The sequence below is a fragment of the Pseudophryne corroboree genome, chromosome 8 (genome assembly GCF_028390025.1).
Source record: "Pseudophryne corroboree isolate aPseCor3 chromosome 8, aPseCor3.hap2, whole genome shotgun sequence".
NCBI lineage: Eukaryota > Metazoa > Chordata > Amphibia > Anura > Myobatrachidae > Pseudophryne > Pseudophryne corroboree.
The window spans coordinates 418,643,147-418,667,085 of NC_086451.1; the positions used below are offsets into that span (position 1 = coordinate 418,643,147).

Here is a 23,939-nt window from a genome sequence, read left to right on the forward strand (position 1 = left end):
GAGTGCTCATCTTCAAGAGGGCTGCAGATTCGGCATACAGGACTGGGTCCTGGTGACCACGGATGCCAGCCTTCGAGGCTGGGGGGCAGTCACACAGGGAAGAAACTTCCAGGGACTATGGTCAAGTCAGGAGACTTCCCTACACATAAATATTCTGGAACTGAGGGCCATTTAAAATGCCCTAAGTCAGGCAAGACCCCTGCTTCAAAACCAGCCGGTACTGATTCAGTCAGACAACATCACGGCAGTCGCCCATGTAAACCGACAGGGCGGCACAAGAAGCAGGATGGCGATGGCAGAAGCCACAAGGATTCTCCGATGGGCGGAAAATCACGTGTTAGCACTGTCAGCAGTGTTCATTCCGGGAGTGGACAACTGGGAAGCAGACTTCCTCAGCAGGCACGACCTCCACCCGGGAGAGTGGGGACTTCATCCAGAAGTCTTCCAGCTGATTGTGAACCGTTGGGAACGGCCACAGGTGGACATGATGGCGTCCCGCCTAAACAAAAAACTAGAAAGATATTGCACCAGGTCGAGAGACCCTCAGGCAATAGCTGTGGACGCTCTAGTGACACCGTGGGTGTACCAGTCGGTTTATGTGTTCCCTCCTCTTCCTCTCATACCCAAGGTACTGAGGATAATAAGAAAAAGAGTCGTTCGTTCGGTATTTTTCATTGCATCGCAGTGAAAATCCGCTTAGTACGCATGCGCAATATTCACACTGCGACTGCGCCAAGTAATTTTACAATGAAGATAGTATTTTTACTCACGGCTTTTTCATCGCTCCGGCGATCGTAGTGTGATTGACAGGAAATGGGTGTTACTGGGCGGAAACACGGCGTTTTAGGGGCGTGTGGATGAAAACGCTACCGTTTCCGGAAAAAACGCAGGAGTGGCTGGAGAAACGGGGGAGTGTCTGGGCGAACGCTGGGTGTGTTTGTGACGTCAAACCAGGAACGACAAGCACTGAACTGATCGCAGATGCCGAGTAAGTGTGGAGCTACTCTGAAACTGCTAAGAAGTTTGTAATCGCAATATTGCGAATACATCGTTCGCAATTTTAAGAAGCTAAGATTCACTCCCAGTAGGCGGCGGCTTAGCGTGTGTAACTCTGCTAAAATCGCCTTGCGACCGATCAACTCGGAATGAGGGCCCATACTCATTGTTCCGGATTGGCCAAGAAGAGCTTGGTACCCGGAACTTCAAGAACTGATCTCAGAGGACCCATGGCCTCTGCCGCTCAGACAGGACCTGCTGCAGCAGGGGCCCTGTCTGTTCCAAGACTTACCGCAGCTGCGTTTGACGGCATGGCGGTTGAACGCCGGATCCTGAAGGAAAAGGGCATTCCGGAGGAAGTCATCCCTACGCTGATTAAAGCTAGGAAAGAAGTGACCGCAAACCATTATCACCGCATATGGCGAAAATATGTTGCGTGGTGTGAGGCCAGGAAGGCCCCAACGGAGGAATTTCAGCTGGGCCGTTTTCTGCACTTCCTACAGTCAGGGGTGACTATGGGCCTAAAATTGGGTTCCATTAAGGTCCAGATTTCGGCTCTGTCGATTTTCTTCCAGAAAGAACTGGCTTCACTGCCTGAAGTTCAGACATTTGTTAAGGGAGTGCTGCATATTCAGCCCCCTTTTGTGCCTCCAGTGGCACCTTGGGATCTCAACGTGGTGTTGGATTTCCTAAAGTCGCATTGGTTTGAGCCACTTAAAACCGTGGATTTGAAATATCTCACGTGGAAAGTGGTCATGCTGTTGGCCTTGGCTTCGACCAGGCGTGTGTCAGAATTGGCGGCTATGTCATGTAAAAGCCCTTATCTGTTTTTCCATATGGATAGGGCAGAATTGAGGACTCGTCCCCAGTTTCTCCCTAAGGTGGTATCAGCTTTTCATTTGAACCAACCTATTGTAGTGCCTGCGGCTACTAAAGACTTGGAGGATTCCAAGTTGTTGGACGTAGTCAGGGCCCTGAAAATTTGTGTTTCCAGGACAGCTAGTGTCAGGAAAACTGACTCGCTATTTATCCTGTATGCACCCAACAAGCTGGGTGCTCCTGCTTCAAAGCAGACGATTGCTCGCTGGATCTGTAGTACGATTTAGCTTGCACATTCTGCGGCTGGACTGCCGCATCCTAGATCAGTGAAAGCCCATTCCACGAGGAAGGTGGGCTCTTCTTGGGCGGCTGCCCGAGGGGTCTCGGCTTTACAACTTTGCCGAGCAGCTACTTGGTCGGGGTCAAACACATTTGCAAAATTCTACAAGTTTGATACCCTGGCTGAGGAGGACCTAGAGTTTGCTCATTCGGTGCTGCAGAGTCATCCGCACTCTCCCGCCCGTTTGGGAGCTTTGGTATAATCCCCATGGTCCTTACGGAGTCCCAGCATCCACTTAGGACGTCAGAGAAAATAAGATTTTACTCACCGGTAAATCTATTTCTCGTAGTCCGTAGTAGATGCTGGGCGCCCATCCCAAGTGCGGATTGTCTGCAATACTTGTATATAGTTATTGTTTAACTAAAGGGTTATTGTTGAGCCATCTGTTGGGAGGCTCAGTTATATTTCATACTGTTAACTGGATATAGTATCACGAGTTATACGGTGTGATTGGTGTGGCTGGTATGAGTCTTACCCGGGATTCAAAATCCTTCCTTATTGTGTCAGCTCTTCCGGGCACAGTATCCTAACTGAGGTCTGGAGGAGGGTCATAGTGGGAGGAGCCAGTGCACACTAGGTAGTCCTAAAGCTTTCTTTAGTTGTGCCCAGTCTCCTGCGGAGCCGCTATTCCCCATGGTCCTTACGGAGTCCCAGCATCCACTACGGACTACGAGAAATAGATTTACCGGTGAGTAAAATCTTATTTTTCCAGCTTAAGTCTTTTCATTTTTCTAGCGAGAGGATGAGTGCTTCCATCCTCATGTGAATCTGAACCACTAGCCATGAACATAGGCCAGGGCCTCAGCCGTTCCTTGCCACTCCGTGTCGTAAATGGCATATTGGCAAGTTTACGCTTCTCATCAGACGCTTTCAATTTTGATTTTTGGGTAATTTTTCTGAACTTTTGTTTTTTGGATTTTACATGCTCTCTACTATGACATTGGGCATCGGCCTTGGCAGACGACGTTGATGGCATTTCATCGTCTCGGCCATGACTAGTGGCAGCAGCTTCAGCACGAGGTGGAAGTGGATCTTGATCTTTCCCTATTTTAACCTCCACATTTTTGTTCTCCATTTTTTAATGTGTGGAATTATATGCCAGTATCAATAGCAATGGCCTACTACTATATATACTGCGCACAACTAAAATGCACCACAGGTATAGAATGTAGATGGATAGTATACTTGATGACACAGAGGTAGGTACAGCAGTGGCCTTCCGTACCGTACTGCTATATATACTGGTGGTCACTGTGTCAGCAAACTGCACAACTGAAATGCACCACAGGTATAGAATCTAGATGGATAGTATACTTGACGACACAGAGGTAGGTGCAGCAGTGGCCTACCGTACCGTACTGCTATATATACTGGTGGTCACTGTCCGCAAACTGCAAAACTAAAATGCACCACAGGTATAGAATCTAGATGGATAGTATACTTGACGACACAGAGGTAGGTACAGCAGTGGCCTTCCGTACCGTACTGCTATATATACTGGTGGTCACTGTGTCAGCAAACTGCAACACTAAAATGCACCACAGGTATAGAATGTAGATGGATAGTATACTTGACGACACAGAGGTAGGTACAGCAGTGGCCTTCCGTACCGTACTGCTATATATACTGGTGGTCACTGTGTCAGCAAACTGCAAAACTAAAATGCACCACAGGTATAGAATGTAGATGGATAGTATACTTGACGACACAGAGGTAGGTACAGCAGTGGCCTTCCGTACCGTACTGCTATATATACTGGTGGTCACTGTGTCAGCAAACTGCAAAACTAAAATGCACCACAGGTATAGAATGTAGATGGATAGTATACTTGACGACACAGAGGTAGGTACAGCAGTGGCCTTCCGTACCGTACTGCTATATATACTGGTGGTCACTGTGTCAGCAAACTGCAAAACTAAAATGCACCACAGGTATAGAATGTAGATGGATAGTATACTTGACGACACAGAGGTAGGTACAGCAGTGGCCTACTGTACCGTAATGCTATATATTATATACTGGTGGTCAAGAAACTGTGCAAAACTGAAATGCACCACAGGTATGGATGGATAGTATACTTGACGACACAGAGGTAGGTACAGCAGTGGCCTACTGTACCGTAATGCTATATATTATATACTGGTGGTCAGCAAACTGTGCAAAACTGAAATGCACCACAGGTATGGATGGATAGTATACTTGACGACACAGAGGTAGGTACAGCAGTGGCCTTCTGTACCGTACTCCTATATATTATATACTGGTGGTCAGCAAAATTATGCACTGTACTCCTACTATATACTGTCTACAATGCAGCACAGATATGGAGTGTTTTTCAGGCAGACAACGTATACTGGTGGTCACTGGTCAGCAAAACTCTGCACTGTACTCCTCCTATATAATATTATACTGGTGGTCCCCAGTCCCCACAATAAAGCAGCACACTGAGCACAGATATGGAGTGTTTTTCAGGCAGACAACGTATACTGGTGGTCACTGTCAGCAAAACTCTGCACTGTACTCCTGCTATATAATACAGCTGCTCCCCAGTCCCCACAATTAAGCAGTGTGAGCACAGATATATGCAGCACACTGAGCACAGATAAGGAGCGGTTTTTTCATGCAGAGAACGGATAAAACTGGTGGTCACTGATCAGCAAAACTCTGCACTGTACTCCTCCTATATTAATATACAGCTGCTCCCCAGTCCCCACAATTAAGCAATAAGTAAAGCAAGCACAAATATTTGCATCAACAATACACGGAGATACACGGAGAGGACGCCAGCCACGTCCTCTCCCTAACATTTCCAATGCACGAGTGAAAATGGCGGCGACGCGCAGCTGCTTATATAGAATCCGAATCTCGCGAGAATCCGACAGCGGGATGATGACGTTCGGGCGTTCTCGGGTTAACCGAGCCATACGTGTAAAAAGGGTGAAGTTCGGGGGGGTTCGGTTTCCGAGAAACCGAACCCGCTCATCACTAATATAGACCCCTTAGTCCCTGACTTGAATTAATACAGCAGACTCTTTTCACTCTGTTTAGTTGTGTTTCAGTATGCAGAGAAATTGACATGCGTCTCGCAGTGTATGGTGTCTGAGCGGCCATCTTACGTTGTAGTTCTGCGCGCTATGCACCATGGTGCAAATCAAGGTGGGTCCAAATCTGCATTGTGTTTTGGGTATGCCGCATTTTCTGAAAGTCATTTATTTTGTTTTCATGATTTTAGGTTTGTTTATCTCAACTATATATAGTAAATAAATTATTTTCGCCTTCAAACACTTTAAAGGGGGGTTTCAACCTTCAGATAACTCTAATTAACTTTTATTAAATAATTTTACCCATTTTCTGTGCTTTGCAGCCATGCCTTTATGTCATCAGACAGTTTTCATTGACCTTGGTATATGGGCCCTCATTCCGAGTTGTTCGCTCGTTGCCGAGTTTTCGCTATATTGCGTTTAGTCGCTTACTGCGCATGCGCAAGGTTCGCAGAGCGCATGCGCTTAGTTATTTTACTCAAAAGTTAGGTATTTTACTCACGGCATAACGAGGAATTTTCATCGTTCTGGTGATCGGAATGTGATTGACAGGAAGTGGGTGTTTCTGGGTGGAAACTGGACGTTTTATGGTAGTGTGCTGAAAAACGCTGACGTTTCTAGGAAAAATGCGGGAGTGTCTGAAGAAACGGGGGAGTGTCTGGGCGAACACTGGGTGTGTTTGTGACGTCAAACCAGGAACGAAACTGACTGAACTGATCGCAGTGCAGGAGTAAGTCTGGAGCTACTCAGAAACTGCAGAGAAATTTCTATTCGCAATTCTGCTAATCTTTCGTTCGCAATTCTGCTAAGCTAAGATACACTCCCAGAGGGCGGCGACCTAGCGTGTGCAATGCTGCTAAAAGCAGCTAGTGAGCGAACAACTCGGAATGAGGGCCATTGTGCAAAAAGCGTAGGTTAAAGGGAGCAAAATGAAACAATTACCTAATTATATAAATACATGGCTGAAAAGCACAGCGGTAACGCCTCAGAGATTAAGCAATGTATTTAGTAGACGTTGCAATGCAGTAGATCATTTAAACATTAAGGGCCAGATTTAGAGGCGTAGTACATCTCGTATAGTGGGTGTACTGCACATGTCCGGGACATGTTCTACGCTTGTGCAGAATGTGACCTCTGATTGCACGCAGTGCTCCCTAAGTCACAGCCTGATTGAAAGGCTGCAGGCATTCGGGGATGGGCACAATTTGTAGGAGTGCCGAGGCCAGGGCCTACATCTGCCAATACGGCCAACATCGCGACCAATGGTTGCAATGGTGATCCGATGCTGCATTTTAAGTGAGTGTGGTATAGCCTTACAGTCCAGTATTTATAAAGTTATCCAAACTATTTAAAGGATGATGGAGCTGGGCATTGGATAGCTGCACCATTTCCTGTTCTTCTGACTTCAAGGAGTATGGCGCCAGGCTGCAGCATCATCAGCAGACAGACAGACAGCAGCTTCTTACTTGGGAAGCTTCTGGCTGCTGCCCCTCCATATCGTCTGCTGGTGCTCAAAGTGGTGGCACTGTGGGGAGAATATAAACGCTGAATAAGTAACATTGCCATTCATCTAGGAGACCCCTAAACCTTGACTAGCAAAGAGACCACTTAGATTCACCTTGTGGTATCTCTGGACCTATTTAGACTGGATGGCAGCAAATGTACAATGTGTTATACAGTATGGTGTGAGTGGTAGATCTGGGTGGTGCAGTTAGGGGGGGCACATTAATGACCAGATGCATCTAGGTTTACTTTTCTGGTTTTCGGAAGATCTGTCTTAACAGTTGCCTGTCCTGACCAATGGGTCATGATAGGCCTCGGCGAATCACCGCCTGGCTGGTTTAAACTTCTTCTTTAAGTTTTGGGGCGTTAAGACTTTAATGGGAAGAATCGGAGGATGGGTAGCAATGTATGTAAAAAAAAAGAAAGCATAAATACTACCTTAATACAAAGTATTGAAGACAAAACTAAGGCCCTTTGGGTGACCATAGAAACAGGGGAGAAGTCGATTCTTCGTATTGGCGTTCTATACAGGCCAGTCAGGAAGAGAAACTGGACAAGAACTTATTGCAGGACATAACTAAAATGACATTAAAAGTAGAGATGAGCGGGTTCGGTTTCTCTGAATCCGAACCCGCACGAACTTCATGTTTTTTTTCACGGGTCCGAGCGACTCGGATCTTCCCGCCTTGCTCGGTTAACCCGAGCGCGCCCGAACGTCATCATGACGCTGTCGGATTCTCGCGAGACTCGGATTCTATATAAGGAGCCGCGCGTCGCTGCCATTTTCACACGTGCATTGAGATTGATAGGGAGAGGACGTGGCTGGCGTCCTCTCCATTTAGATTAGGAGAGAGAGAGAGAGAGATTGACCTGAGGCTGATACTGTAGAAGAGAGTGCAGAGTTTAGTGACTGACCACAGTGACCACCAGCAGTGCAGTTGTTTTATTTAATATATCCGTTCTCTGCCTGAAAAAAACGGTACACACAGTGACTCAGTCACATACCATATCTGTGTGCACTGCTCAGCCCAGTGTGCTGCATGCCGGCATCATCTATGTATATATTATATATCTGACTGTGCTCAGCTCACACAGCTTATAATTGTGGGGGAGACTGGGGAGCACTGCAGTGCCAGTTATAGGTTATAGCAGGAGCCAGGAGTACATATTATATTAAAATTAAACAGTGCACACTTTTGCTGCAGGAGTGCCACTGCCAGTGTGACTGACCAGTGACCTGACCACACTGACCACCAGTATAGTTAGTAGTATACTATATTGTGATTGCCTGAAAAAGTTAAACACTCGTCGTGTGACTTCACTTGTGTGGTGTTTTTTTTTTTATTCTATAAAAAACTCATTCTGCTGACAGACAGTGTCCAGCAGGTCCGTCATTATATAATATATATACCTGTCCGGCTGCAGTAGTGATATATATATATTTTTTATATCATTATTTATCATCCAGTCGCAGCAGACACAGTACGGTAGTTCACGGCTGTAGCTACCTCTGTGTCGGCACTCGGCAGTCCATCCATAATTGTATACCACCTACCCGTGGGTTTTTTTTCTTTCTTCTTTATACATACATACTACTACATCTCTTTATCAACCAGTCTATATTAGCAGCAGACACAGTACAGTACGGTAGTTCACGGCTGTGGCTACCTCTGTGTCGGCACTCGGCAGTCCGTCCATAATTGTATACCACCTAACCGTGGTTTTTTTTTCTTTCTTCTTTATACATACATACTACGACATCTCTTTATCAACCAGTCTATATTAGCAGCAGACACAGTACAGTACGGTAGTTCACGGCTGTGGCTACCTCTGTGTCGGCACTCGGCAGTCCGTCCATAATTGTATACCACCTAACCGTGTTTTTTTTTTCTTTCTTCTTCATACATACATACTACGACATCTCTTTATCAACCAGTCTATATTAGCAGCAGACACAGTACAGTACGGTAGTTCACGGCTGTGGCTACCTCTGTGTCGGCACTCGGCAGTCCGTCCATAATTGTATACCACCTAACCGTGGTTTTTTTTTCTTTCTTCTTTATACATACATACTACGACATCTCTTTATCAACCAGTCTATATTAGCAGCAGACACAGTACAGTACGGTAGTTCACGGCTGTGGCTACCTCTGTGTCGGCACTCGTCAGTCCGTCCATAATTGTATACCACCTAACCGTGGTTTTTTTTTCTTTCTTCTTCATACATACATACTACGACATCTCTTTATCAACCAGTCTATATTAGCAGCAGACACAGTACAGTACGGTAGTTCACGGCTGTGGCTACCTCTGTGTCGGCACTCGGCAGTCCGTCCATAATTGTATACCACCTACCCGTGGTTTTTTTTTCTTTCTTCTTTATACATACATACTACTACATCTCTTTATCAACCAGTCTATATTAGCAGCAGACACAGTACAGTACGGTAGTTCACGGCTGTGGCTACCTCTGTGTCGGCACTCGGCAGTCCGTCCATAATTGTATACCACCTAACCGTGGTTTTTTTTTCTTTCTTCTTCATACATACATACTACGACATCTCTTTATCAACCAGTCTATATTAGCAGCAGACACAGTACGGTAGTTCACGGCTGTAGCTACCTCTGTGTCGGCACTCGGCAGTCCGTCCATAATTGTATACTAGTATCCATCCATCTCCATTGTTTACCTGAGGTGCCTTTTAGTTGTGCCTATTAAAATATGGAGAACAAAAATGTTGAGGTTCCAAAATTAGGGAAAGATCAAGATCCACTTCCACCTCGTGCTGAAGCTGCTGCCACTAGTCATGGCCGAGACGATGAAATGCCAGCAACGTCGTCTGCCAAGGCCGATGCCCAATGTCATAGTACAGAGCATGTCAAATCCAAAACACCAAATATCAGTAAAAAAAGGACTCCAAAACCTAAAATAAAATTGTCGGAGGAGAAGCGTAAACTTGCCAATATGCCATTTACCACACGGAGTGGCAAGGAACGGCTGAGGCCCTGGCCTATGTTCATGGCTAGTGGTTCAGCTTCACATGAGGATGGAGGCACTCAGCCTCTCGCTAGAAAAATGAAAAGACTCAAGCTGGCAAAAGCAGTAGCACCGCAAAGAACTGTGCGTTCTTCGAAATCCCAAATCCACAAGGAGAGTCCAATTGTGTCGGTTGCGATGCCTGACCTTCCCAACACTGGACGTGAAGAGCATGCGCCTTCCACCATTTGCACGCCCCCTGCAAGTGCTGGAAGGAGCACCCGCAGTCCAGTTCCTGATAGTCAGATTGAAGATGTCAGTGTTGAAGTACACCAGGATGAGGAGGATATGGGTGTTGCTGGCGCTGGGGAGGAAATTGACCAGGAGGATTCTGATGGTGAGGTGGTTTGTTTAAGTCAGGCACCCGGGGAGACACCTGTTGTCCGTGGGAGGAATATGGCCGTTGACATGCCTGGTGAAAATACCAAAAAAATCAGCTCTTCGGTGTGGAACTATTTCAACAGAAATGCGGACAACAGGTGTCAAGCCGTGTGTTCCCTTTGTCAAGCTGTAATAAGTAGGGGTAAGGACGTTAACCACCTCGGAACATCCTCCCTTATACGTCACCTGCAGCGCATTCATAATAAGTCAGTGACAAGTTCAAAAACTTTGGGTGACAGCGGAAGCAGTCCACTGACCAGTAAATCCCTTCCTCTTGTAACCAAGCTCACGCAAACCACCCCACCAACTCCCTCAGTGTCAATTTCCTACTTCCCCAGGAATGCCAATAGTCCTGCAGGCAATGTCACTGGCAATTCTGACGAGTCCTCTCCTGCCTGGGATTCCTCCGATGCATCCTTGCGTGTAACGCCTACTGCTGCTGGCGCTGCTGTTGTTGCTGCTGGGAGTCGATGGTCATCCCAGAGGGGAAGTCGTAAGCCCACTTGTACTACTTCCAGTAAGCAATTGACTGTTCAACAGTCCTTTGCGAGGAAGATGAAATATCACAGCAGTCATCCTGCTGCAAAGCGGATAACTGAGGCCTTGACAACTATGTTGGTGTTAGACGTGCGTCCGGTATCCGCCGTTAGTTCACAGGGAACTAGACAATTTATTGAGGCAGTGTGCCCCCGTTACCAAATACCATCTAGGTTCCACTTCTCTAGGCAGGCGATACCGAGAATGTACACGGACGTCAGAAAAAGACTCACCAGTGTCCTAAAAAATGCAGTTGTACCCAATGTCCACTTAACCACGGACATGTGGACAAGTGGAGCAGGGCAGGGTCAGGACTATATGACTGTGACAGCCCACTGGGTAGATGTATGGACTCCCGCCGCAAGAACAGCAGCGGCGGCACCAGTAGCAGCATCTCGCAAACGCCAACTCTTTCCTAGGCAGGCTACGCTTTGTATCACCGGTTTCCAGAATACGCACACAGCTGAAAACCTCTTACGGCAACTGAGGAAGATCATCGCGGAATGGCTTACCCCAATTGGACTCTCCTGTGGATTTGTGGCATCGGACAACGCCAGCAATATTGTGTGTGCATTAAATATGGGCAAATTCCAGCACGTCCCATGTTTTGCACATACCTTGAATTTGGTGGTGCAGAATTATTTAAAAAACGACAGGGGCGTGCAAGAGATGCTGTCGGTGGCCAGAAAAATTGCGGGACACTTTCGGCGTACAGGCACCACGTACAGAAGACTGGAGCACCACCAAAAACTACTGAACCTGCCCTGCCATCATCTGAAGCAAGAAGTGGTAACGAGGTGGAATTCAACCCTCTATATGCTTTAGAGGTTGGAGGAGCAGCAAAAGGCCATTCAAGCCTATACAATTGAGCACGATATAGGAGGTGGAATGCACCTGTCTCAAGCGCAGTGGAGAATGATTTCAACGTTGTGCAAGGTTCTGATGCCCTTTGAACTTGCCACACGTGAAGTCAGTTCAGACACTGCCAGCCTGAGTCAGGTCATTCCCCTCATCAGGCTTTTGCAGAAGAAGCTGGAGACATTGAAGGAGGAGCTAACACGGAGCGATTCCGCTAGGCATGTGGGACTTGTGGATGGAGCCCTTAATTCGCTTAACAAGGATTCACGGGTGGTCAATCTGTTGAAATCAGAGCACTACATTTTGGCCACCGTGCTCGATCCTAGATTTAAAGCCTACCTTGGATCTCTCTTTCCGGCAGACACAAGTCTGCTGGGGTTGAAAGACCTGCTGGTGAGAAAATTGTCAAGTCAAGCGGAACGCGACCTGTCAACATCTCCTCCTTCACATTCTCCCGCAACTGGGGGTGCGAGGAAAAGGCTCAGAATTCCGAGCCCACCCGCTGGCGGTGATGCAGGGCAGTCTGGAGCGACTGCTGATGCTGACATCTGGTCCGGACTGAAGGACCTGACAACGATTACGGACATGTCGTCTACTGTCACTGCATATGATTCTCTCACCATTGAAAGAATGGTGGAGGATTATATGAGTGACCGCATCCAAGTAGGCACGTCACACAGTCCATACTTATACTGGCAGGAAAAAGAGGCAATTTGGAGGCCATTGCACAAACTGGCTTTATTCTACCTAAGTTGCCCTCCCACAAGTGTGTACTCCGAAAGAGTGTTTAGTGCCGCCGCTCACCTTGTCAGCAATCGGCGTACGAGGTTACATCCAGAAAATGTGGAGAAGATGATGTTCATTAAAATGAATTATAATCAATTCCTCCGCGGAGACATTGACCAGCAGCAATTGCCTCCACAAAGTACACAGGGAGCTGAGATGGTGGATTCCAGTGGGGACGAATTGATAATCTGTGAGGAGGGGGATGTACACGGTGATATATCGGAGGGTGATGATGAGGTGGACATCTTGCCTCTGTAGAGCCAGTTTGTGCAAGGAGAGATTAATTGCTTCTTTTTTTGGGGGGGTCCAAACCAACCCGTCATATCAGTCACAGTCGTGTGGCAGACCCTGTCACTGAAATGATGGGTTGGTTAAAGTGTGCATGTCCTGTTTTGTTTATACAACATAAGGGTGGGTGGGAGGGCCCAAGGACAATTCCATCTTGCACCTCTTTTTTCTTTTATTTTTCTTTGCGTCATGTGCTGTTTGGGGAGGGTTTTTTGGAAGGGACATCCTGCGTGACACTGCAGTGCCACTCCTAAATGGGCCCGGTGTTTGTGTCGGCCACTAGGGTCGCTAATCTTACTCACACAGTCAGCTACCTCATTGCGCCTCTTTTTTTCTTTGCGTCATGTGCTGATTGGGGAGGGTTTTTTGGAAGGGACATCCTGCGTGACACTGCAGTGCCACTCCTAAATGGGCCCGGTGTTTGTGTCGGCCACTAGGGTCGCTAATCTTACTCACACAGTCAGCTACCTCATTGCGCCTCTTTTTTTCTTTGCGTCATGTGCTGATTGGGGAGGGTTTTTTGGAAGGGACATCCTGCGTGACACTGCAGTGCCACTCCTAAATGGGCCCGGTGTTTGTGTCGGCCACTAGGATCGCTAATCTTACTCACACAGTCAGCTACCTCATTGCGCCTCTTTTTTTCTTTGCGTCATGTGCTGATTGGGGAGGGTTTTTTGGAAGGGACATCCTGCGTGACACTGCAGTGCCACTCCTAAATGGGCCCGGTGTTTGTGTCGGCCACTAGGGTCGCTAATCTTACTCACACAGTCAGCTACCTCATTGCGCCTCTTTTTTTATTTGCGTCATGTGCTGATTGGGGAGGGTTTTTTGGAAGGGACATCCTGCGTGACACTGCAGTGCCACTCCTAAATGGGCCCGGTGTTTGTGTCGGCCACTAGGGTCGCTAATCTTACTCACACAGTCAGCTACCTCATTGCGCCTCTTTTTTTCTTTGCGTCATGTGCTGATTGGGGAGGGTTTTTTGGAAGGGACATCCTGCGTGACACTGCAGTGCCACTCCTAAATGAGCCCGGTGTTTGTGTCGGCCACTAGGGTCGCTTATCTTACTCACACAGTCAGCTACCTCATTTCATTGCGCCTCTTTTTTTCTTTGCGTCATGTGCTGATTAGGGAGGGTTTTTTGGAAGGGACATCCTGCGTGACACTGCAGTGCCACTCCTAGATGGGCCAGGTGTTTGTGTCGGCCACTACTGTCGCTTAGCTTAGTCATCCAGCGACCTTGGTGCAAATTTTAGGACTAAAAATAATATTGTGAGGTGTGAGGTATTCAGAATAGACTGAAAATGAGTGGAAATTATGGTTTTTGAGGTTAATAATAATATGGGATCAAAATGACCCCCAAATTCTATGATTTAAGCTGTTTTTTAGTGTTTTTTAAAAAAAACACCCGAATCCAAAACACACCTGAATCCGACAAAAAAAATTCGGTGAGGTTTTGCCAAAACGCGGTCGAACCCAAAACACGGCCGCGGAACCGAACCCAAAACCAAAACCAAAACACAAAACCCGAAAAATTTCAGGCGCTCATCTCTAATTAAAAGGAGAGGTAATAATCATGGGAGATTTTAATCTTCCTGGTATAAACTGGGAGGTGTCTTTTGCTAGTTCCACTAGAAGTAGGGACATTTTAAATTCCCTACAGGGAGCATCCCTCCACCAATTGGTAAGGGGACCCACTCGGAAAGACGCAATATTAGACTTAATACTCACAAATGAATATCTGACGTAAAAGTGGGTGAAAACCTGCGATCCAGTGATCATCAAGCAGTATGGTTCAGCATAAAGACAGAAACTGACTCATCCCATAGAAAAACAAAAGTGTTCGATTTTAGGAAGGCTGATTTTGTAGGGATGGGAAAATGTGTAAGCCAGTGGTTCTCAAAGTTTTTTGAATCACGGTGCCCTAGAACATCAGAATTTTTTTCACGGCACCTCTAGGCCAAAAAAATTTTTATAGAGAAATTTTGAAAAAAAATATTAAATTAAGTGAATTGTGTTTGTATGCCATCCTTAGGCTCAGTTAAGTGGTGAGGAAGACCATTTGCTTCTGTTTGTCCACATATTTTATGATTGACAGCCACCAACGCTGGTTTTGCCTATTACATTAACCATAAACAATTTTAATTGGTCCAAGGTCACCAACCCAGGGCATCCCTGCAAGTGTCCTGAGGCACCCCAGGCTGTCACGGCATACAGTTTGAGACCCACTGGTGTAAGCGATTTTTTGGCAGAATGGAGGAGCTTGGAAGCAGTGCAGGAGAGGTGGGAAACATTAAAAAGTGCAATATTAAAGGCAACAGACCTTTGTATCAAAAGTATTAGGAAAACACCAGGCAGTGTGGTTTGCGAAAGAAGTAGCAAGTATTGTGAAAGCAAAAAAGATGGCTTTTAGGAAATATAAGCAGACACAAAATAATGAAGACAAAAAGATATATCTTGTTAGACAGAAGGAGACTAAGAAGATTATCAGATGTGCAAAGGCACAAGCTGAGGAGAAAATGGCTCAGTCAGTGGGTAAAGGAGGCAAAACTTTTTTTAGGTATATAAGCGAAAGGAGAAAAACAAAAGGCGGAATAATAAAACTAAAGACAGAGAGTGGGAGTCTTGTTGAGGGAGACAATGTAATAGCAGATCTTCTTAATAATTATTTTTGCATGTCCACAACTGAAAGGGGGGGGCTAATGGGGCATGTGCCCCGGGTGCAGAATTTGAGAGTGCGCAGAGATGGGTACTCCGCCTCTCCTCCTTCCTCTCAGCCCTACGGGGCTACCTTCTGCCGGATCCAAGAACGCTCACTGCAGGTACCCATTCCCCAGCACCACCAATGAAACTCCCCCCTCCTGGGCAACTAGAACACTAATGAATGGGGCAGGGGCGGTGACCAAGGACTCTCCAGCTACCCCCTTTCATTTCCTTGGCAGCTCGCACACTCCTGTGCTAAGTCTGTCCCCAGGCCTGTAAGCGATGTCTGCCACCAGGCCTGTTCCCCAGCGCCTCCCCCTTTCCGCATATAGCTCCACCAAAAGAGGGCAGGGCCCTAAGGGGCTACCTACTGCTGGATCCCAGAATCCTTGCTGCAGGTCCCCGCTCCCCAGTACCACCAATGTGGAGTCCTGGGAAACCAAGTCGTCCCCCCAGGTTTCTAGAACACTTATGAATGGGGCAGGGGTGGCCGTTCACACACTCCTGTGTAAACTATGTCTGCCACCGGTCCTGTTCCTCAGGGCCTCCCCCTTTCTGCATGTGAGCTCCACCAGTGGAGGACAGGGCGAGAGGAAGCAGCAGCAGACTATAATTAGTCTGGGCACTGAGGTGAGGTCTCTATACGCCAGGACAGCTGCTGCCTCCCAAAGTGTGGTCCTAGGTCCAACTTGAATGCAGGGCTTTGTAGTAATACAGCAGTTGGTCAGTTGGAGTCCTCCCTCCAGTGTGTTTGATACAGTGATTGCATGGCTTATATCAGGTATATAACACCAGCTAGTCCTAGGGACTCCTCTCTGCAGCCAGGATAACCCACATTGTGTGTGTCCCCTGCCCATAAAGTTGGTACTACTCCTCTTTAATTGGTCCTAGGTCCTACATTTCTTCACTCATCTCAAAATATCTCCCAACCCGACCTCTCCGCTCTTTACAAGGTCTACGTCTCTCATCCACACTCATTACTTGCTCCCATGCATGTTTGCAGGACTTCCTTCCGGCTGCACCCACTCTGTGGAATGTACTACCATACACAATAAGACTTTCCCCATGTCTCCAAACTTTCAAGCGTTCCCTGAAAACTCACCTCTCCAGGCAAGCTTATCACATTCCAGAACTGCTCACTCAACCTTCATAAGCTTTCCTATCCGATTATGGCCCTCATTCCGAGTTGATCGCACCAAGCAACTTTTTGCTGCTGGTGCGATCAACTAATCTCCGCCTATGGGGGAGTGTATTTTAGCATAGCAGGGCTGTGAATGCGTGTGCAGCCCTGCTATGCTAAAAAAGTATCACACAAAACAAGACTAGCCCAAGACCTACTTACCCTGTGCGACGGATCCAGTGATGCACGTCCCGGCTTTGACGTCAGATATCCGCCCTCCGTTCGCCTGGACACGCCTGCTTTTTTCTTACCACTCCCCGAAAAGAGCGGGAAACGGCGAGTATCTGCCCCGGAACGCCGCCCGACTGTCCATCTACTTGCGATCGCCCCTGCGATCACATTTGTTGCTGGCGTCGTCGTTGCCCGGTGAAGATCGTCGCCAGGCAATGACCCACATGCACAGTGCGTCCGTTGTGCATGCGCATTTATGACCCGTTCGCACTGCAGCGAAGAACCTGCAGCGAACGGGTCGGAATGACCCCCTATATCCACACTGTACAGTCCGCACATATCCTCCACATATTTTCTCTTTTTTCACTTTCCCTTCTTTCTGACCATGGTTCATCTTGCTGTGATGTGATATCATGCAACCCACCTAGAACCTTTGCAATCTGGTGGACAAATATGCAATAGATAGACCTATCCTTGTGTATCAGTGCCTATTTCCCTATAGATTGTAATCTTGCAAGCAGGGCCCTCCTACCTCTATGACAGTTTTTGTTTTATCATTGTGTCCAATTGTAAAGCGCAACAGAATTTGCTGTGCTATATAAGAAACTGTTAATAAATAAATAATAACTGAGATACTGGGCTTTGTAGTCCTACAGCAGTTGGCCAGTCAGAGTCCCCTACAATACTGTATCTGAGGTGCATGTTAGTTTTCTTGTGTGCCTATCCAATTTCCTAGGGAATGTGTGCTGTAGGCACCCTGACGATGCTGGTTGTCACTTTGCCAACTATTTATTACATTGTTTTTGACATGGTTCCAAAGTGTGTGTGTGCATGGGGGGCAACAAATTACTGCTTTGCCCCGGGTGCCAAAAATCATAGTTTCGACCCTGCCTGCTGTCACTCTCCCTGTCTCTGCTGTCACTCTCTCTGTCCCTGTCCCTGTTGTCACTCTCTCTGTCACTCTCCCTGTCCCTGTTGTCACTCTCTCTGTCATTCTCCCTGTACCTGCTGTCACTCTCTCTGTCCCTACTGTCATGCTCTCTGTCACTCTCCCTGTCCCTGTTGTCACTCTCTCTGTCATTCTCCCTGTACCTGCGGTCTCTCTCTCTGTCCCTGCTGTCCCTCTCTCTGTCACTGTTTTCACACTTTTTGTCACTCTCCCTGTCCCTGCTGTCACTCTCTCTGTCACTGTCCCTGCTGTCACTCTCCCTGTCCCTATGTCCCTGCTGTCACTCTCCCTGTCCATAAATGTTGGCTCTTACTGTGTTGCATAATGTGAATTTTGGATCATACTATGTGGCATAATGTGAATTGTGACTCATACTGTGTGGCATAATGTGAATTTTGGATCATACTGTGTGGCATAATGTGAATTTTGGATCATACTGTGTTGCATAATGTGAATTGTGACTCATACTGTGTGGCATAATGTGAATTTTGGATCATACTGTGTGGCATAATGTGAATTTTGGATCATACTGTGTTGCATAATGTGAATTTTGGATCATACTGTGTGGCATAATGTGAATTGTGGCTCATACTGTGTTGCATAATGTGAATTGTGGATCATACTGTGTGACATAATGGGAATTTTGGCTCATTTCATGGGAATTTTGGCTCATTCAGTGTGGCATAATGTGTAAGGGGCACCAGTACTAGAAAGTATAAGTGGTCCTACTATTGTTGTGCATAATGGGGGTGATTCAGAGTTGATTGTAGCTGTGCTAAATTTAGCACAGCTACGATCAGGCACACTGACATGCGGGGGAATGCCCAGCACAGGGCTAGCTCGCCCCGCATGTCAGGCCCTGCCCCGTCGCAGAAGTACAAAAGCATCGCACAGCGGAGATGCTTTTGTACTTCAGGAGTAGCTCCCAGCCAGCGCAGCTCCTGCACGCTGGCCGGGAGCTACTCGTCACTGCCCAGGTTGCAGTGGCTGCGTGTGATGTCACGCAGCCGCCGTGGCCCGCCCCCGGCACGGTCCGCCACGCCTGTGTCGCCCGGACCGCACCCCTTAAACGGTGGCTTAACAACGTTGTCCTGCCTCCTCCCGCCAGGGACAGCCTCTGCCTGTCAATCAGGCAGAGGCGATCGCTAGCTAAAGATCACCTTCACTGTGACATGTGCCTATTGCATTGGATATACCAGTGATCATAGCATTTGGGATTCCTTATGTATATTACAATTTATTAATCCTAATGATTGCAGGTTAACCTGCCTTTTGCACACTGTTTCTCTATAATTACCCAAGCAGTGCATCACACTCCATAGGTTGGGTTCATCTTTCTTCAAAAAATAGTGATCCTTTGCTACTGTACTCATAGGTGCCTACGCACAAAAAGAATGTATTTGTGATTTGTATTTGGACTCACAAAGTTACCTGACGCCTCACATGTGTTATCTATTTTCGTTATTTTCTCCTTGAGATAATCAGTCGATCCTGATTAGTCTAATTAGACTGGAATATTCCTTTTCTCTCCTTTTCATTGCTTACCTATTTTCAGTGGACTCTCATCCACGATCCAGGGTGCACTACGTCACTGAGTGGCAACTGCTTCACCTTGCCTAACGTGGAAAGCAGATCCACATACTACAAGACTTTATCCTTACAAATCTCCCTATTCTATTATTCTTATATAGGTGCACTCTCATTGGTAGATAGCCTCTCTACTATCATACCACGCTGCTAATGCCCGATCTCGTCCGATCTTGGAAGCCAAACAGCGGTGGGCCGGGTCAGTACCTGAGAGGAGACTCCCTGGGAATACCTGGTGTTGTAGAGTAGGATACTATTCCCCTTCATTTTAAGGGTGGACACCAACAGCAGTATCACCACTACTTATTCCCCCCCTTTTCTTTATCTTTCCTTCTTTTTTTCTCCATTTGTTTCTGCATTCCTAATAGCGTTCAGGTATGCCAAGATACATTGCCAACTTGTGCCATATGAATAACGGGTGACCAGCAATTTGTCCAGTATTGACCCCTTTTCAGTGGTCCTTCAAAGACATAACAACTGACCTCCCTGGTTGGTCTCATTAATACAGAACATCTGTACTGGTCAGGAGAAACGGGTGTCAGACTATCAGGTGTCTGCAGCCTTTCTAATCCTTCTCGTGTGATTAACAGACCAGAACATTCCAACATTTTTTCAAATTTTTCTTACTTTTTACATTTTTCTTCGGATCTCAGAGGGGTAACTTTTTAATTTTTTGATTAATAAACGTATGTTTTAACCATCTTTTTGATTCATATTTGAAGAATTTTTCTTCTTTTCACAAGAGTGCGCCCACACAAGAGCTTTCTTTCTCTCCATTTGTTGGTGCGTGACTACGTCGGGTACTGTTGTATAACTGGAAGCGTAACAGTGATTTGGGCTGGTACCGGGTATGTATGTATGTCAGGCTTGCAACAATGATCCGGGCTGGTACCGGATATAATGAGTTTGCAGAAGTGATCCAGGCTGGTACTAGATATAACAGGTTTGCAGTAACGATACGGGCTGGTAGCAGAAATAACGGGTTAGCAGCAACGATCTGGGCTGGTACCGGTTAAAACGGGTTAGCAGTGGACTGGTGTTGGATACACAGAAACTGGAAACGGAGAACTGAACTGATTCTGGTCTCGGTTCACACTGCAGGAATCTGGAAAGTATCCAAAGGCAAAGGACTCCAGGAATCACAGCAGGAGCCTGTGGTGAAGCTGTGGTAACAACAATACTCAGGCGCTGGGTTTCTGCCCAGCGCTTCCTTTTGTATCTCCTACCTTGCTCCTATTGGTTGCTGGGGTCATGTGACGGCCGGGGACCACCATTGGTCTATTCCCAGCATGTGATCACCAGGAACAATGGCGGCGCCCCTGGACCGAGGGCGGCAGGGACTTTGTTCCCTGCACTCTGCAAGCAGCGCCACCCGGCATGGCCCAGAAGCAGCCCAGGGGAGAGTGGCATGCGCCACCCACACAGAGGGGTATATTTACAAAGATTTGTGTTTTTGCCGTTTTGAAGGGTGTTTGAACTCGATTGGTGTCGGGTGCATTTTACTGCAACTTTTTGAATCCTGATACGATCATTCACTAAGCTGCCGACTTTTCCCAATTCGTATTTTCCGATGTCGATGTGATTCGTAATGTTAGGCAGTGTTTTACGGGAGTGATGAGTAAAACACTGCCTGACAAAACACAAGGAATCCCGGCCGGATCTGTGAGATCCGTGCAGGGCTTCATTGTGTACCTTAAAAAGGTGTTTTAAGTAGTAAAAAATCTGAAAAAAAATTGTGTGGGGTCCCCCCTCCTAAGCACAACCAGCCTCTGGCTCTTTGAGACGGTCCTGGTTGACAAAATATGGAGAGAAAAATGACAGGGGTTCCCCCATATTTCATCAACCAGCACCGGGCTCTGCGCCTGGTCCTGGTTCCAAAAATACGGGGGACAAAAAGCGTAGGGGTCCCCCGTATTTTTTAAACCAGCACCGGGCTCTACTAGCCAGGTACATAATGCCACAGCCGGGGGACACTTTTATACTGGTCCATGCGGCCCTGGCATTACATACCCAACTAGTCACCCCTGGCCGGGGTACCCTGGAGGAGTGGGAACCCCTTAAATCAAGGGGTCCCCCCCTCCAGCCACCCAAGGGCCAGGGGTGAAGCCCGAGGTTGTCCCCCCCATCCAAGTGTGGCGGATGGGGGGCTGATAGCCATGTGTAAAAAATGTGAATATTGTTTTTAGTAGCAGTACTACAAGTCCCAGCAAGCACCCTCTGCAAGCGGGTACTTGGAGAACCACAAGTACCAGCATGCGGTTGAAAACCTGGCCCGCTGGTACCTGTAGTACTACTACTAGAAAAATACCCCCAAAAAAACAGGACACACACACCGTGAAAGTATAAGTTTATTACATACATGCACACCTCCATACATACATACTTACCTATGTTCCCACGAAGCTCGGTCCTCTTCTCCATGTAGAATCCTTGGGGGACCTGTGAAAAAAATTATACTCACATAATCCAGTGTAGATTGTGTCCAAAGTATAATCCACGTACTTGGCAAAACAAAAAAACAGAAAACCCGACCACGCACTGAAAGGGGTCCCATGTTTACACATGGGACCCATTTCCCCGACTGCCAGGACCCCCCCTGACTCCTGTCAAAGAGGGTCCCTTCAGCCAATCAGGGAGCGCCACGTCGTGGCACTCTCCTGATTGGCTGTGTGCTCCTGTAGTGTCTGTGAGGCGGCACACGGCAGAGATACAATGTAGCGCCTATGCGCTCCATTGTAGCCAATGGTGGGAACTTTGCGGTCAGCGGTGAGGTTACTTTCGGTCAACCGCTGACCGCAAAGTTCCCACCATTGGCTACAATGGAGCGCATAGGCGCTACATTGTATCTCTGCCGTGTATCTACGCCCCCTTAACCCCTGTACGCCTTGCTGGGGTTTAATATTTGTATTATCTGGAGTATTACCTGCCTTCCTAGGTTTGTTAGTGGTTAAATATTGCACGACGAACGGGCGTCCGATGGTGAAGGGGGTGTAGGCCCTTGCGACTGCGTGAACAGTGCCTGCAGGGCACGATGTATAGAATGTAGCGGGTGCGGGGGGGGGGGGGGGGACCGCGGATAAGGCAGGGAGTTTGTAGATGCTGCGGGTGGAGGGGGGGTGGATGCAGGTGGGGGGGAGGTGCGGGACTTATAACTATGTGATTGTATGTGTAACAATATATAGGACACGGATAAGGATGCATGTGGTATAGACGTACCGGCATGAAGAGGTATATGGTGTCATTAGACACAGAGGGGAGTGCTGGTACAATGAGGAACAGGGGCAGCTGTGTCCTGTCTCTACGCCGTACCATCCTTCAGGTGTAGGAACGCGGACATGTTGCGCACGCAAGGTCTCCACACGGCCACAGGTGCACCAGTCCCCTCTGCATGCACTATGTGCGCGCCCCCCTCAGGTGCAGTAGGAGGAGGGGGCGCAGGTTGGAGCTGCTCCCAGGGCCAATGGCCATTGGCAGCGCGGTCATGTGCTCGGTGCTGGGCTTGCGCCCTGCGCTTGCTGTATGAGGGATAGGGAGGAGGCAGCAGAGCGGAGCATCACCGATATACCGGTAACTACGGGGGGCACAGCAAGGGGTTATGGCTCCTGTACTCTTGGTGAGGGTTTGTCAGAGCAGTATCCAGGAGCCGGTAGTATAGACCCTGTATGTGACACAGGGGGGTAGAGAGGGGACACAGAGACGCGGGGCGGTAGGGAGGGCACACAGAGACGCGGGGCGGTAGGGAGGGGATACAGAGACGCAGGGCGGTAGGGAGGGCACACAGAGACGCAAGGCGGTAGGGAGGGGACACAGAGACGCGGGGTGGTAGGGAGGGGACACAGAGACGCGGGGCGGTAAGGAGGGCACACAGAGACGCGGGGCGGTAGGGAGGGCATACAGAGACGCAGGGCGGTAGGGAGGGGATACAGAGACGCGGGGCGGTAGGGAGGGCATACAGAGACGCGGGGCGGTAGGGAGGGCACACAGAGACGCGGGGCGGTAGGGAGGGCACACAGAGATGCAGGGCGGTAGGGAGGGGATACAGAGACGCGGGGCGGTAGGGAGGGCACACAGAGACGCAGGGCGGTAGGGAGGGGATACAGAGACGCAGGGCGGTAGGGAGGGGACACAGAGATGCAGGGCGGTAGGGAAGGGACACAGAGACGTGGGGCGGTAGTGGGGGGATACAGAGACATGGGGCGGTAGGGAGGGGAAACAGAGACGCAGGGCAGTAGGGAGGGGACACAGAGATGCGGGGTGGTAGGGAGGGGTCACAGATGCAGGGCAGCAGGGAGGGCACACAGATGCAGGGCAGTAGGGAGGGGATACAGAGACGTGGGGCGGTAGAGAGGGGACACAGAGATGCAGGGCGGTAGGGAGGGGACACAGAGATGCGGGGCGGTAGGGAGGGGATACAGAGACGCAGGGCGGTAGGGAGGGAACACAGATATGCGGGGCGGTAGGGAGGGGACACAGAGATGCGGGGCGGTAGGGAGGGGATACAGAGACGCGGGGCGGTAGGGAGGGGATAAAGAGACACGGTGCGGTAGTGAGGAGACACAGGTAGGGAGGGGATACAGAGAGGCGGGGCGGTAGGGAGGGGACACAGGTAGGGAGGGGATACAGAGACGCGGGGCGGTAGGGAGGGGATACAGAGACGCGGGGCGGTAGTGAGGGGACACAGGTAGGGAGGGGATACAGAGACGCAGGGCGGTAGGGAGGGGATACAGAGACGCAGGGCGGTAGGGAGGGGATACAGAGACGCT

General features: G+C 48.4%; 1 pseudogene; it reads left to right on the forward strand.

Annotated features, from left to right (window-relative positions):
* Positions 1-19,305: 19,305 nt before the first annotated feature.
* LOC134950243 (5S ribosomal RNA) lies at positions 19,306-19,423 on the forward strand (annotated as a pseudogene).
* Positions 19,424-23,939: the final 4,516 nt, after the last annotated feature.